The 14,671-nt window shown below is 39.9% G+C and overlaps 2 protein-coding genes and 1 long non-coding RNA gene across 3 annotated transcripts in view; 1 reads left to right on the forward strand and 2 right to left on the reverse strand.

The window, feature by feature from the left end:
• The window catches only part of KPNA3 (karyopherin subunit alpha 3), a 1,032,760-nt gene that overhangs the window by 673,319 nt on the left and 344,770 nt on the right, over nucleotides 1–14,671 (reverse strand). The gene's annotated exons all lie outside the window — the stretch shown is intronic.
• Nucleotides 1–14,671, reverse strand: part of SPRYD7 (SPRY domain containing 7) — a 496,951-nt gene that overhangs the window by 460,956 nt on the left and 21,324 nt on the right. The window lies entirely within an intron of this gene.
• LOC126940492 (uncharacterized) overlaps nucleotides 1–14,671 on the forward strand; it is a 123,967-nt gene that overhangs the window by 108,111 nt on the left and 1,185 nt on the right. The window lies entirely within an intron of this gene.

Consider the following 14,671-nt stretch of genomic DNA (forward strand, 5'->3'; position numbering starts at 1 on the left):
TGGACATTCTGAGGCCCATGGTAAGATAAATAATATTTATGGTTTCTTCCATGTATCAAATCATTGTTTACGAAGTGTAGTATAGTATGGAATGCTCTCTTCGCTCAGAGTTTAGACCACAGAGTGACCAGGCGCTCATTGTGGGGTTGGGGTTGAAACGCTGGAGCCCAGCATGGGTAATCTTCGCGTAGACACTCTCACCGCAGATGTCCGAGAGCTTAGCAATGTCTCAGGCTCATGCAGACTCCTCGCCCGCTTCCTCACCAATGCCCTTCATGTCGCCATGTGAGCTTTGGGTGGAATTGAGGAAGGGTAGCATTAAATACACTGAGTAATCTGAAAATGAAGGGTGGGGGAATTAAAAGTGAGTTCACTTGGGTTCAAGGAAAATTTTTGAGGATGTCAGCATTTTCCATGTTGGGGGAAAAAAGAGGTTTTTAAAAAACTTTTCCCTCAGAGAACTTGCTAAAATTTCATCAGTGCATAAGTGAAAGGAGATAGTGTGGAGAAAAAAAATTTTAAACCATCACCAAAAAAGTGAAGTCCCAAAGATACAAACCAAAATTCCAAGGTAAATACATCATTGAAGGCAAACAGAACTGGTCTCAGTTTCCTTATCTGTAAAACAGGCGGAAACAATCCCTTATCCTAAACTCTTGAAACCAGATGAGTTTCAGTATTCAGAATTTTCAGTATTATAGAAAGATAATAAAGTACATATTGTCATTTGTTATATAGAACACTCAGAGGCATTGGAGGGCAATATCCCTTAATGAAACATTAATTTGTCTGTAGTGAAATGTGTACCAAATGAGTTAAATCAAGACTGTAAGTAGCCTCATGTTAGTTTGTTAGGTTTTGTTGCCAAGTAAGTTTGCTTTAGACTTATGAAAAAATGTTCAGTTTTCAGAGATTCTGGATTTCTGAATTACAAATGAGGGATGGTGTACCAGTGTCTGTCTCAAAGAGGAGTCCTGAGAATAAAATTCCATATTGGATAAATTGTGCACAGTGCTGGCATATACTAAGCATGCAATAACAGTGGCTATTGTTACTAGTTTTTTATTTTTATAGGTAAAAGTAATCAGATATTATATTATTATCAGCATTGGAATTATTTTGGGTTCATGTGTGTTTCTTTTCCATTTCTTCTTTCCTTTTCTTCCTTCCCTTTTCTCTCCTTTTCACTTTAACCCCCCATTCCTGTCTGACTGGCTGTCTCCCTCCCTCACCCTTCCCTTCCCCTTCCTTTCCCTTCCCTTCCCTTCCCTTCCCTTCCCTTCCCTTCCCTTCCCTTCCCTTCCCTTCCCTTCCCTTCCCTCCCCTTCCCTTCCCTTCCCTTCCCTTCCCTTCCCTTCCCTTCCCTTCCCTTCCTCCCCCTCCCCTTCCCTTCCCTTCCCTTCCCTTCCCTCCCCTCCCCTCCCCTCCCCTCCCCTCCCCTCCCTTCCCCTTTTCTCTCTTTCTTTCTGTCTTTCATCTTCCTTCCTTCTTTTCTCCCTCTCCTACACAGGGTTTTGACCTTAATATCCTTGCACATAACAAGTGATGTGAGTGGTCATCTTTAATCTGGTTTGGTTACTGAACAGGCTCTTTAAGCTTCATTTGATTGTGTATGAATAGAAGTCCTCTTCTTAAAGAGATAAAAACCAAAACTAAAACAAAAATAGTAAAACAAGCAGCACACATCTCACTTGTCTTAGATTTCTGTGCCCTTTTTTCTCAGCAAGACCCAAGTATTCTAACCACAGTGATTCTGATGACCAGGAATTCCAGAGCTGGCAGTTTGGCTGAGTCAGAGGGATTAGAGTTGGATCAGCACAGAGTCCAGACCAAAGTCATGGTGAACTGGCATGAAGAACAACAACAACAACATCATCAACAACAACAACAACAATAACAACAACAACAAAGACATGCAAAACACAAAGCAGCCAGCTACCAGCCACCTCTGAATTGTATCAAAATGACCTGCTACTCATACCTCCACTTCCTGGGCCCCGTTTCTCTGATTCCTTTCTGACTGCAGACCTCTCAGCCACTCTCTCAGTTTGTTCTAGATCTCGACTTTCTCCCTTTCCTTGCTTTTGTCTCTCCCTTTTCTTTCTTTGTTTTCTTTTCTTTCTTTTTTTTAAATAAGGCTTCAACTGCTCAACTTCTCCCCTTTTAAATTATGTCATGAACCATCCACAGGGGAGAAAAGCCAACAAACTCACAAACTTCTGTTTACAAGTTCGTTTCTAAGTCTGATTATTTATTTCTTTCCTGAGTGCCCCCAAGACATTCCTGTTTTTATTTCCAGTGACTTCTCCTTCTAAACTTATTCATTACCCAATGCATTCTCATAATAAATTCTACCATAATTTGAAGTAGCTTGACGACTTTGTACCTTGTAGCTAAAAAAGTCTAATGAATGCTTCTGGTTTATTCTGAAGGATATTTTTATAATAACTTTTTTTCTCTGTAAAAATAATGCACAAAAAGTTAAAAACCCAATTAAGTACAAAGCAGACAATAAAAATACCTATAGTTACCCTCACTCAGACAGTCACTGTTAAATTTTGGTATGTATCTGTAAAGGGCTTTTTCTCTCTCTTTTAATTACAAGAATGGGTGCATACCACATACACTGTTTTCTATTTTTTTAACTTCATTATTGTAAATATCTTTTTCTTTTTATCACCACATATTTAATTATTACGTCATATTTTATTGTATGTCCAAAGTTCAATGAATTCTCAATGGTTGGACATTTTGGCTGTTTATTTGTTTTTTTGCTACTGTAATCAGTCTGTGGCAAATCACCTTGAAGGAAAATATTTGCACACATTTGTAATTATCTCTCAGGATAAAGTCCTAGAAGGGGAATTGTGAGGTCACAGCATATGCGTGGTTTTAAGGATTCGAATACACATGGAAATTACCCTTCAAAAGGTCCATGCTAATTTACACATCAATCCAGCAGCCTCTCATAGACAAGCTTTCTTTTCTATGGCTTCTTTTTGGGCTTTTCCCCTCTCCTGTAGAACCTTCTGGATTTTAGTGTTGATTGTCCCACCCTTTTGATTTCAGAGTATTAGCCTTCCTTCTAAGCTTTTTAGTGCTTTGCAATGAGGTTACTAGTTCTATAATTTTCAGTGCTGGCTCTGGCTTCTTTGTCGCAGAATACCACTGCAATTTTCTCTGTTTTTCTGCCAACGGGTCTATTGAACTGCCTAGTGAGCAGTGCAGGGGGGGAAAGGTGAACCCAGTTTCATTTGCATCCCATCTGGTTTTGGCAGCAGTAGCGTCAAATTAAACTCAAGCCCCGGAAGATGTGCTTCCTTTGGAAAATGAAAGACTTACAAAGTTCAAGGAGCCCATTCGTGGCAAGTAAATTAAGAGCATAAACCCAAAGAATGTCTGCAGTTTGCAGCTTGGTATGACACGGTTGCTTCTGATTGGTATAATCTGTCCTTGCTGTGATGTGTTTAGAGACAACTCAGATTACACTCCTGATATACTAGCTAGGGCCAACCACCTGTGGCCCTAGTCAACGATCAAAGATAGTTACCACAAATGCTATGTGAGCAAATAATGGCTTCGAGTGGAATAAAAACTGCAGTGCTGCTTTTATTGTGTAACTTTTCATCTTATGTGCTTAGTGGAACAGGGCATGAGAATCCTATTTATTGGCAGTAAGACTCTTTCTTTTGCCGTTGGTGTCGAAAGGGCATTTGGGGAATTTTGCTGTTAGTTAAAAGTTTCAAGGCACCAAGCGCAGGCAGGCTGAAGAGATGAAACTTGAGCCAGTCATTTTTACTGCCTGTTTGCTTCTCTGGTAAGAACTTCTGGGAGAAGCATGAGGCTACCAGTTAAATGTGTAGGTTGGACTTTTGTGGATTACCTATTTAAATATTCATGTTTTCTCTAATAGAATAAGTACATGCCATTGAGAATAAACTATATTTATTCATGCCTTTATTTATTCATTCATTTTTCCCTTGTTCAAAGCCATCAATTGAATATCTATTAGGCGCCATGCACTGCATATATTTAAAAAATATTTGCATGCATTTTATTCAAGAGTTTAAGGCCCAGCCAAAGAAAGAATTTTAGACTTTTATTTATTAATGTGCCTGGCTTTATTACAACCTAATAATCTGCCTCCTGGGAGCCTTTAAATCCTATAGTCTTATGGGGATGGTATAGGATGATTGGGGGATTGTACTTTAGTTAAATAAAAAGGCATGAATTGTTTGACACAGCGGTCATGTGAAAAAGGAAAGTTGTTCTCTAATGCACAACAAAAAGATCGGAGCCCCTATTTCCAAGAAGTTTATTTTGCGGGCATGCAGGATCGGGGACCTACGCTGTGCCTCTGCTGTCACTTGGTTTCCGTGGTCGCTTTTACCTCCAGAGGCCATTCTTGTTTTGGCATTGCCTTCTCCTATGCAGGGTGTCGCCTCTTGTCCTTTGTTCCCCTAGAGTACTGCTGGTATGAGATGATTGTGTGAAGCTGACTTTTCAGAGGGCTGAGGCTGCCCTTGCTCTGATAGCAGCTACAAGTTTAGAGGGTTCGCCAAACAACCCCTTCAGTTTGATAATTTACCAGAGAGAGCCACAGAATTCACTGAAAGCCATACTTATGGTTTAGTACAGGAACAGGATATTGGGTTAACATTAGCCAAGGAAGAGATGCCTTGGATGAAGTCCAAGAGGGGTCCAAATGTGGAGCTCCCATTCATCCTCTCTCGCTGGCATCATAGGCAGTGTTACCGCCTCGCAACCACTGTTTGTGGCAGTATGCAGGGCATGACTGGGCAGGGAAGCTTATTGAGCTTTTGGTGTCCAGAATTTTTATTGAGACCTAATCACATACTATCTGCATGGCTGATCTTTAGTCTCCAGACCTTCCCAGAAGTTTTGGCTAGTATCTTTTATCCCCAGTTCCTCTGCAAGTGTGAACTGATACAACATGGCTTGAAGCCTCCATCACAAATCATGTAATTAGACTCTCTCATGGCCGAAGTCCCCAGGCAAACAAAGATGCTCCCCTTAGACAGGACACTCCGGGGGCCTTGTATTACCTTCTCGTATCTGAGGGCAAAAGCCAGAGGTTTTTTTTTGTGTATGTGTAAAGTTAATTCTTCACTAAACAATTATATTAACAAAAATTTTCTAGAAACTTATAGGTCATTCTTAATCTCACTGAGTAGGTCTCCTCTCCTTGTGAATCCTGAAAAATCTGAGACAGGTCTCAGTTAATTCAGAAAGTTTATTTTGCTAAGGTTGAGGACACGTACCTGTGACACAGCCTCAGGAGGTCCTGACGACATGTACCCAAGGTGGTCTGAGCACAACTTGGTTTTATACATTTTAGGGAGTCATGGGACATCAGTCAATATGTTTAAGATGTACATTGGTTCAGTTCAGTTCACTTCGAGGGAAAGGCGGGGCAACTCAAAGTCAGGAGGGGGTTTCCAGGTCATGGGTAGATAAGAGACCAATGGTTGCTTTCTTCTGAGTTTCTAGTTAGCCTCTCCAAATAAGCCAGTCAGATATGCATTTATCTCAGTGATCAGAGGAGTGACCTTGAATAGAATGGGAGGCAGGTTTGCCCTAAACAGTTCCCAGATTGACTTTTCCCTTCAGCTTAGTGATTTCAGGGCCCCAAGATTTATTTTCTTTTCACAACCTCTTCACTTTCCATTATATTTTTTGAAGTTCCTTCTTCATCTAGACCCTCTTAATATCACCCTTTTACCTCATTAATGGATGCATATTCTTTCTTTTTTAGGCTGCCTTAGAAATGCAAAATTCCCCTCACTTTGCTAAGCAGAGCAATCCATCTCTCTTGGATTTGCCCCAGTACAACCAGGAGCCCAGGAGGCCTCCCATTCCTTGTCTGAAAAGGCCTATCCTTACCCATGAAGGTATTTTCCTCAACAAAACAAAACAGGAATCTATTCCTGATTCCACCTCTCCTTTAGAAGGCCAATCCTGAACAAAAGTAATCATCAACCATAAATTTCTATACCCAGTGAAACGATCTTCACAAATGAAGGTAAAATAAAGACAATTTCAAGCACACAGAAGCTGAGATGTTTTATTATCCAAAGTCTCTCACTAAAGGAAGTTCCAAAGGACATATTTTAGGAAGAAGGGAAATGGTTCCAGAAGAAACATCTGAGATACAGGAGGAAAGGTGAATAGACAAATAACAAACAGAAAGGTAAATATGGGTAATTAAAAACAAATGTAACTGCAATTGGTTTTTGTTTAAAATAAGAACAATTTATTTTCCCCTTACAGGTTCATTTATGATTGTATTACAGGTGTTAAAAGAAAAACCCTTAGAAAAATTAAATTTCGTAGAGTTTAATTGAGAAAGAAAATTTCGTAGAGTTTAATTGAGCAAAGTAGAGTTTAATCGAGCAAAGGCAGTGTCTCGAGCCAGAATAGGTTTAGAGTGTCACCTTGTGCTGGCTTGTGGTTGAAAAAGATTTATGGACAGAAAAAGGAGAGTGATATATAGAAAACAGAATGAGATACAGAAACAGCTGGATTAGTTACAGCTCCACGTTTGCCTTATTTGTACACAGTTTGAACAGTTAGCTGCCTTTGATTGGTCCAAAGTTGGTGTGATTGGCACAAGCATAGGTGATAGTCTGTTTACACATCCAGTTAGATTACAGTTCACTATGTATGGAGAAACATTTAGGCTGAACTTAAAATATGTAAGAAGCCAGCTTTAGGCTAAACTTAATTTAACACAGGTAAATCTCAGTTTAAATACTATTGGTAACCTTTTCTCATTGCCTGACAAATGATGTCCCTTTTCCTTTAGAAACATTTTCAAAGAATCCAATCCTTTTCTTTTAGTCGTCAAATCAAGTGTTTCTTAGTTTTCAACTGAGTAAGAAAACGTTTTCATTTATTATTCACTAGGGTCAGGAGCATTGAGTAGCAATGATAAAAGTACAGATCAGAGACTACTTATATTGAACAGAAGTGCTTTATAAGGTCTCTATTCAACTGGGCATTCTGTTAAGTATTTCTAGTCAATGGATTCCTACGGGGACCGCTGAAACTTTAAGCTCAGGATAAGTGGTCTAGATGTGCAGTGCAGTTTAGTAAATGAACTAGAGCTCGGGTTCTATTTAGAACCCAGGTTTTTTGGAGCTGAAGGGGCCCTTGGAGCTCTTCAATCCCAGGTAGAAAATGGAGACTCGGGATAGCAGCACAGAGCATTTGTTGTCTGAGATAAGAGAGATGGGGCCATTCAAGAGCTCTGACCAGGCCCCTAGAAGGCGGAGGGCTGCAGAGCGTTCCAAATTGGCAAAATTGACCTGTACTTCTCCATGTTGTGCTTCTCCTCAGAACTTTTGGGAAGCCGTGTGACTGTCATCATTCCAGCTAGAACACTTTCTTCCTCCAGAAAGTTTTGTGATCTGTTAACAATCATGTCTGGACAAAAGAATTTGGGGAAACTTGAAGCCAAAACAAATTTATCTTCGATTGTTGTTGTTTTTAAACAAGTGGCCAGCCTTGCGAATTTACGGATTGGTCCCCAAAGCTTATGTTCTATAATTGACCCTTAACAGGTTAGCAGTAGAGGAGAAGAGAGACAAAGGCCACACTCTAGGGACTAAGAGCTGTGGGAGTGTTGAGAGGTTGGGAGGGCTGTGTGTGCGCGTGTGTGTGTGTTTGTGTTGTTGGAGAAGGATGATCAGGTGTAGGAGAGAAGGGAGTAACTGCCACTCTTGTGAATTTGGAAGCAATTTCAAAATCTTTATGTGGAGACTTTCTTTTGTTATGTGGACAAACCTGGGGGAAGCCTCAAAAAGTTGAATGTCTTAGATCTCCACAGTCTATTTTTTTTGTTTCCAAAAGAATGCTGACTTAGTTGCGGGAAGCAGTCCCTAGGTGTACAGCAGTGCAGATGCATGTTTTCCTTCTCTTTTAGTGGCTGGGACTCTTCCTGGGCTGGCATGGCAGCAACTGTGGGTGGGTGGTGCAAAATTTGTGCTGGTGCAGGAGGCCCTTACAGGTGACCCAGCCTCTGTCATTTCCAAGATGTTCACATGGCGATGTGTCCTTTGCTCTAAAACAGTTGCCGTCATTTGTGATAGGTCCACAGAAGTGTATGGACACAGGTGCAAAATCCCAGACCCTTACCTGTCACCAGGAGGCTGGTGGACTTTTCCAGGGCATTTGCCCCCTTTTCCTCTCCTGAATGATAATGTGAATTGCGTGGGGGTTCAGTGGAAATGTTTTACTGACTGGGGGTTTTTATTCTTGCTCATTATAATATTATCTTTTCTTTATTTCCTCATAAATACTTTAGGTTTCCTGTTGTAACTTTTGCTTTTCGATATCCATTTTATGTGGTGGTGATGATGATGATGACAGTCATAGAAAACAGTTATATAGCCATCAGAAGGTACCAGGCCCTGTTCTCAGCACTCACCGTATGTTAATATGTGTAGGTCTATTATTATCCCCCTTTTATAAATATACATGTTCTCAGACCTTTTCCTTTTATTAAATTAGATTTTCATTCTTATGTTATCCAGTTTTATACCCAAAGTTTTAGTTCCTTTTAAATTTATCATTCTGAATTTTTTATTGCTAAAAATTATTTCTAAGGTAAACTCTATTGTCCAATAATTTCAATTATTTTTCTTATTTTTATATTCTACTTGCTTAATTACATTTAATAATTATTTTCTTTAATGCTGCCTTAGGGTTAACATTTTTCATATTTTTTAATGCACCTTTAAAAAGTTCTTTATATATACACACACACACACACACATGTATATACAGGGGATAGAGAAAAGTTACACAATAGCATAGGGACACATTCAGACAAATCCAAAAAGAGCCAATGGTATGGGGGGAACAAAACATAGGGTGAGACCGTCCTAGAGTAAAAGAGAACAAGAATTAACCACAAGCAACTTCGGAACCTGGATTAGATGCTGGCTCAAAAACAAAACAAAACACAGCAAGCAAAGATATTCTTAGGACAACTGTGGAGATTTGAATATGAACTGGAATAATCGTTCACTTTCTTAGGTGTGGTAATGGTATCAGGGTTATGTAGGAGAATATCCTTATCCTTAGGCCATTCATGAGAGAGATGGACAAAGTAAATGAGGCAAAATATTAACGATTATTGAATTGAAGTGCAAGATATATAGGCATTGATTTCACTATGCAATTTTTTTGTTGGTTTGAATATTTTCATGGTAAAAGTTAGAAAATAGAAACAAAAACACAAAAACAGAACAATTTTTATCGTTATTATCTGTTTTTCAATTTTTGGTCTTGTCTTGAGTATTATTTATGTTACTATCTGTTTTTCTATATTTTTGTTGTAACTTTTTAGTTCTTATTTTATATTTTTATTTTTTACTCCTTTATAACATTTACGTGTTTACTATTTTGTAAAACCAGGTAATGTCTCTGGTCCTGGATGCTGGCTGGGGAAAGGAGCAGCCTGTATATATTGGCCAAGATGATGAGATTGAAGTTGCAGAGCTTGTGTTCTATCTGGTCATCTGCCTGGCCCCCTTATCGGATACCTCATACCTTCACTGTTGGTTCCCAAAAAAACTCATATTAACATTAAACTCATAGTCCTCTCATAAATAACATGATAATCTAAAATGGAGAGATTTGCCCTTTTCCATCTTGCCATTGAAATTCTTATGAAAACAACAACAGTAGCAGAAAAGCCAAGTGCAATGGCAGGAGATCTGTAGGAGAAATTTCTAATGGCCCAGGATGGGTGTGACTCTGGGGCAGGAAGACAACAGGAGATCCCCTCTCTCCGCCCCTGCTGCAGAGAGGGGAATGAGGCTTAGTGGTTACCCCTAGGCCTAGATATGGTTTGTCAAAGAGAACACAAAGCCACAGGCAGAACATAGTGCAATTTCCTGAAGTGTGAGTAGACTTGAGGGAAGTTACTTTTATATTAAAATAAACATGGGTATATTTTGGAATAGCCTGCAAAATAGAGATGCCAAAGGAATTTTATGCTTATTGAAGGCTGTTTTGAGACATCCTCTAAGACTCCCAGGAGTATAAGTGGAAGAGTTCGTGAATCTCTGTGTTATGATTTATTATGGGTTGGTTTGGCTAAAGAAGGTTTTATAGGGGGAACGTTTTTGTGGGCCAATATTGACTGTATATGTGTGTGTGTGTGTATGTGTGTGTGTATGTATATATATATATATATATATGTATAGACAGAGAGAGAGAGAGTATAGACACCTTTTTCTTCTTTGAATAGTAACCTACCGACCATTTGTATGTTGAAGTCCTATCCCCCAATACCTCAGAATGTGACTGTATTTAGAGATGGGGCCTTTAGAAAGGTAATGAAGGGAAAAGGAGGTCATATGGGTGGGCCGTAATCCAATATGACTGAAGTCCTTACAGGAAGAGGAGATGAGGACACAGATATGCACACATAAAGGAAAGACCACGTGAAGACGTGTGGAGAAGTCGATCATCTGCAAGCTAAGGAGAGAGGCTCAGAGGAAACCAACCCTGCCAGTCAACACCTTGACCTTGGACTTTCAGGCTCCAGAATTGCGAGAAAATACATTTCTGTTATTTAAGTCACCCGATTGTGATACTTTGTTAAGGGCAGCCCCCACAAACTGATAGACCGGTAGAATGGTGCTTATCAATTTTGTTATGCTGTTAATTTGTTTCATTTGCTTTCCAACACAGTTTTCTCCTTTCTCAGTCACTGATATCCTGACATTTGACTTCCTGATCAGAAATGGAAGTGATGGGTTGGACAGCAGGTGTTGGAAACTCAAATGCCTTAGGGACCATGCCTGTGGATGTGCCAATCCGGGATGTAGAATAAAGACATGCGGTGGTTGCTGTCACAATGAAGGGACATTTAAAGACATTCAGATTCTAATGCTTTAAAGCCCTGTGCCAGCCCAAATGAATAAATAAGTCCTTACCTGGACTGTCTGGCAATTGCAGTCCCTGCTCCAGTACAACCTGGGCCTCATCCCCATATTCCCTTGATTTATTACAAGGGGTCCATAAACACAGGTGCCAACCAAACCTTGTCTGTAGTCTCTGTAATGCCACTCATATACTCACCTGTCAGTAAATTAAATTGCAAACTCACTTGTTAAATTCAAATTCATTTCAGAATCTTTTTTATCCAATACTTTCTTCATCATGATGATATATGGTGTTTATCCAGATTTTTAAAAAATTCACTTTTTGAATTATAAAAGTCATGCATATGTATATGTTTATTGTGAAAATATACATTTCTTTTCCTCCTGTGGATCTTCCCCTTGGAATTCCAGTTCTAATTCTACTTCTTGTGTGAACCCCTGAATATGCACCCAAGCCCATTCATTTTTCTAGGCCCCTCACAGCAGCTCTAGCACCTCCACCTAAAAGGATTGAAAGGGAAGATGGGACCCCATTGTAGAATATTTGAAGTGGTTACTCACCAGCCCGGTATATACATATTAAAATTCTCTGAGTTGTTATAGCAGCTGTTGCAACTGAAAATAATTCAGCAAACAGGATCATTTTCTGTGTAGTTTATGGGCTCGGGAACAGTGCAGAAGCTTTGGAATTTGAGTTACCGTCAGCCCGCTGCTCAGCCAATCTCCACATGTCACAGGCTGGTAATTTGATCTACAGCTCCCTTGAAGTGAGTTTGTCCTGAACATGGAAAGCTCTTTTTTGCCCCTTTTTGCCAAACGCTAAATGGCCTTTTATGTGTGTCTTTTTTCCCCTTACAAAATCACGATTTGATTCAACAAAAATATTACACACCTTCTTCCTGAGGGTTCTGTGTCCTTTTCTTGGACTCACAGTACACATTTTGGGCAGCAAGTTCCCTTGTTCCCTTGGCAGCTGCCTGTGCGTGGTCCTCCGGACAGCCTAGGCCTGGGAGAGACCGCCTTGGATTTAGCTGGGCCTAAGAAAACACAGGCGGAGCAGTGAGAAAAACATTATCTTCCAATGCCCCTTCCTTTCAAGACTCAGGAAATCTGCTTCTTGTCAGTGCTCTTATCATTGCTGTGAAGTTTTGATTTTTCCCATCTCCAGTGGTGGTTTAAAAGCAGCTTAGAGTAGAAGCTGAAAGGGCCTCCTGTATTTAGGGAGCAGAAGCCCCACCTGCTCTCCCTGGGGCACCTCCCAGTGGCCAGGGCCAGGGGGCGTGTCTGATGATGGAGACAGTTGGAGCCACTTCAGCACTGGCGCTGAGTTTATTCCATCTGCTGATATTTAGATTGTGGTGGGGAGGGCAGAATGCCTGATGATGCCATCAATTCACCACCATGCAACAGGTAGCCTGCTTTCCAGCTACTTTGTGTGACATCCAGACTTTCTGGCATCAAGGCTTGGTGGCTCACAGGGCTTGAGGCCACACCACTCTGTAACTCCCATTTTTTTAGTGATTCCCTCACCCGTGGTGGATCTACCTAAGATCACAGTGGCCACGGTGATATGCTATTTTGGGTTACTGAAAACTGAAACCTGTTTTTCGTTGAAGACATTTTGTCTAACAGTTTAGTAACCTTTATACCAAGAACAGCAGGAATCCTGTCTGTCGGATCAGGCAGTGGTACTATTAAGGAAAGATGAGAGATTGGTTTTCAGAGTCATTGAAGTTCTGGTGACATTTTAAATAAAAATTGAATACTTCTCTTCCACCAAAGACATCTAAACTTATTTGATTGAAGCCTTGGGATGCCTAAAGTCATTGTGGTTGAGATTATGTCTGTTTATGGCTGATAAAAATTATCATAAGTGTATAGAGTCTTATGTTGGGGACCTTGCTGTCCATCTGGGAGACCATCTGCAGAAAATCCCAATAGCTGTAGTTCACTTCTCATTTTTCAGAATAGAGATTGATTATGAAGGAGGCACAAAACAAATCAATAAACAGAAAAACCACATATTTGATTATGGCATTAACTTTATGGTCATTTCTAGAGGAGACATTAACTAGGTTCTGATTCTTGGAACAGATTAGATGTTGGCCTTGCATCCAGCTCCACAGAATGATGTCCCCAGAAGGCCTTGCTTGCACCTGGACACTGATGTCTGAGGAGTGTGCTTCCCTGAGCTTTCCATGGGCTAATCTTAGAGGGCAGGGCTCTATGATCCTGGCCTTGACCGAAGAGGGAAGGATAGATTGGAGGTTTTTCCAAAGACTCACTAGAATTTGGGGATAAAATATTTAATAGATTGGAAGCCTTTACAAGGGGGAACTCTGGTCTCCCTGTGGAAGATGACCAAATATGGTCAAAATGTTCCCATTTCTGGTGGATCAATCAATCCTTAAGTATTTCTAGAATAATGTCCATGGTTAAAATTGGGATCCAGATTTTCTAATGAGCAATTTACAGAAAGAACCCACCTGCATCAAATGGCAAAGTCAGAACCACATGCAGGAGTAAACTGCACAGCCCTTGCTTAGCAACATGCCTGTTTGTAGCTCACTGGGGGATGGAGTGCCCTCCAATCCAGACTCTACGCTAAGAAATTAGGTAATTCAATGACAATAATAATTTTAGCTGCAGTTTAAGGAACGTTTACAGCTTTGAAACAGGAAATGGAAAACAATAAGTAAGAAACTATAAAATAAATTGAGCACATAGCTTTCTGTTACATTTTATACCCAGTGGTACAGAAAGTTTACTTAAGGAAATGACAAGGCTTATTTAGAGGACCAGCAACTTATGGAGTCTTTTATTGAAATGGAAATGGGAGCAATGTTGGATACTCTTAAGGCTTAGTTTTTTTTTTTTTTTTTTTTTTAATTTCTTTGTAAATTCCCAATTGGGAAGCTTTAATGTGTGTCTAAAAGGATTTAAAGACATTTTTCTTTTAATATTTACATGCCATATTATAATAAGATGAGCCTTTGCTGTGAATTTGAATCTGAGTATTAATGTCGGCTGTATTTTATTGAGTGATTATAGTGAGCCAGGCTCTGTATTAAGCACTTAAAATGCCTGAGCTTATTTAATTTATTTAACATTATGATGTAGGTATTCTTATTATCTCTATTTTACAGACGAGAAAACTTAAGATTAGAAAAAATTATGCAGCTTGCCTAGAATATGGCTTCTAGCAAATGTTGTAAAGGAACTCAGATCTGCCCATTCCCAGAGCCTGAGGTCTTGATCTATTCTGCTAACTTAAATTCTGTATCATTGGTTTCATACCCTGAAGCTTGGGAACTCCTGTGGAGCCCTGGAGTGATGTTTAAGGAATATTTCAGTGAGCTGTACACACTACAACTCCCATATTGTATTGTAGTTTTAAAAAATAGTTTCTTTAAAATAAATGCAAGAGGGGTCTCTGAACAATACACTCAGGTCTCTGAACAAACTGGCTGAATTGACCATGAACTATTTTTCTAGCATTTGGACTTTAACAGAAGCAGAGCAAACTTGGGATGACCACACCCTTCCTGGGCTTCAAGGACTTTAAAAATGTCCTGGCTGCCCCAGAAGGTGGAGAGCTCTGCATTTCAGCATTGGTGGTGTGTGTTGTCTGAATGAAATGGGTTAGGGGTAGTAGGAAGGTAAGAGGATTTATAGCTTAAAGAAGGTCAGGGAATCCCAGTGGCCCACCTGCTTTAGAGTCTCAATTTTCTCAACTTTAAGTGGAAATGATA

Source organism: Macaca thibetana, chromosome 17, assembly GCF_024542745.1.
Source record: "Macaca thibetana thibetana isolate TM-01 chromosome 17, ASM2454274v1, whole genome shotgun sequence".
Classification (NCBI taxonomy): Eukaryota; Metazoa; Chordata; class Mammalia; order Primates; family Cercopithecidae; genus Macaca; species Macaca thibetana.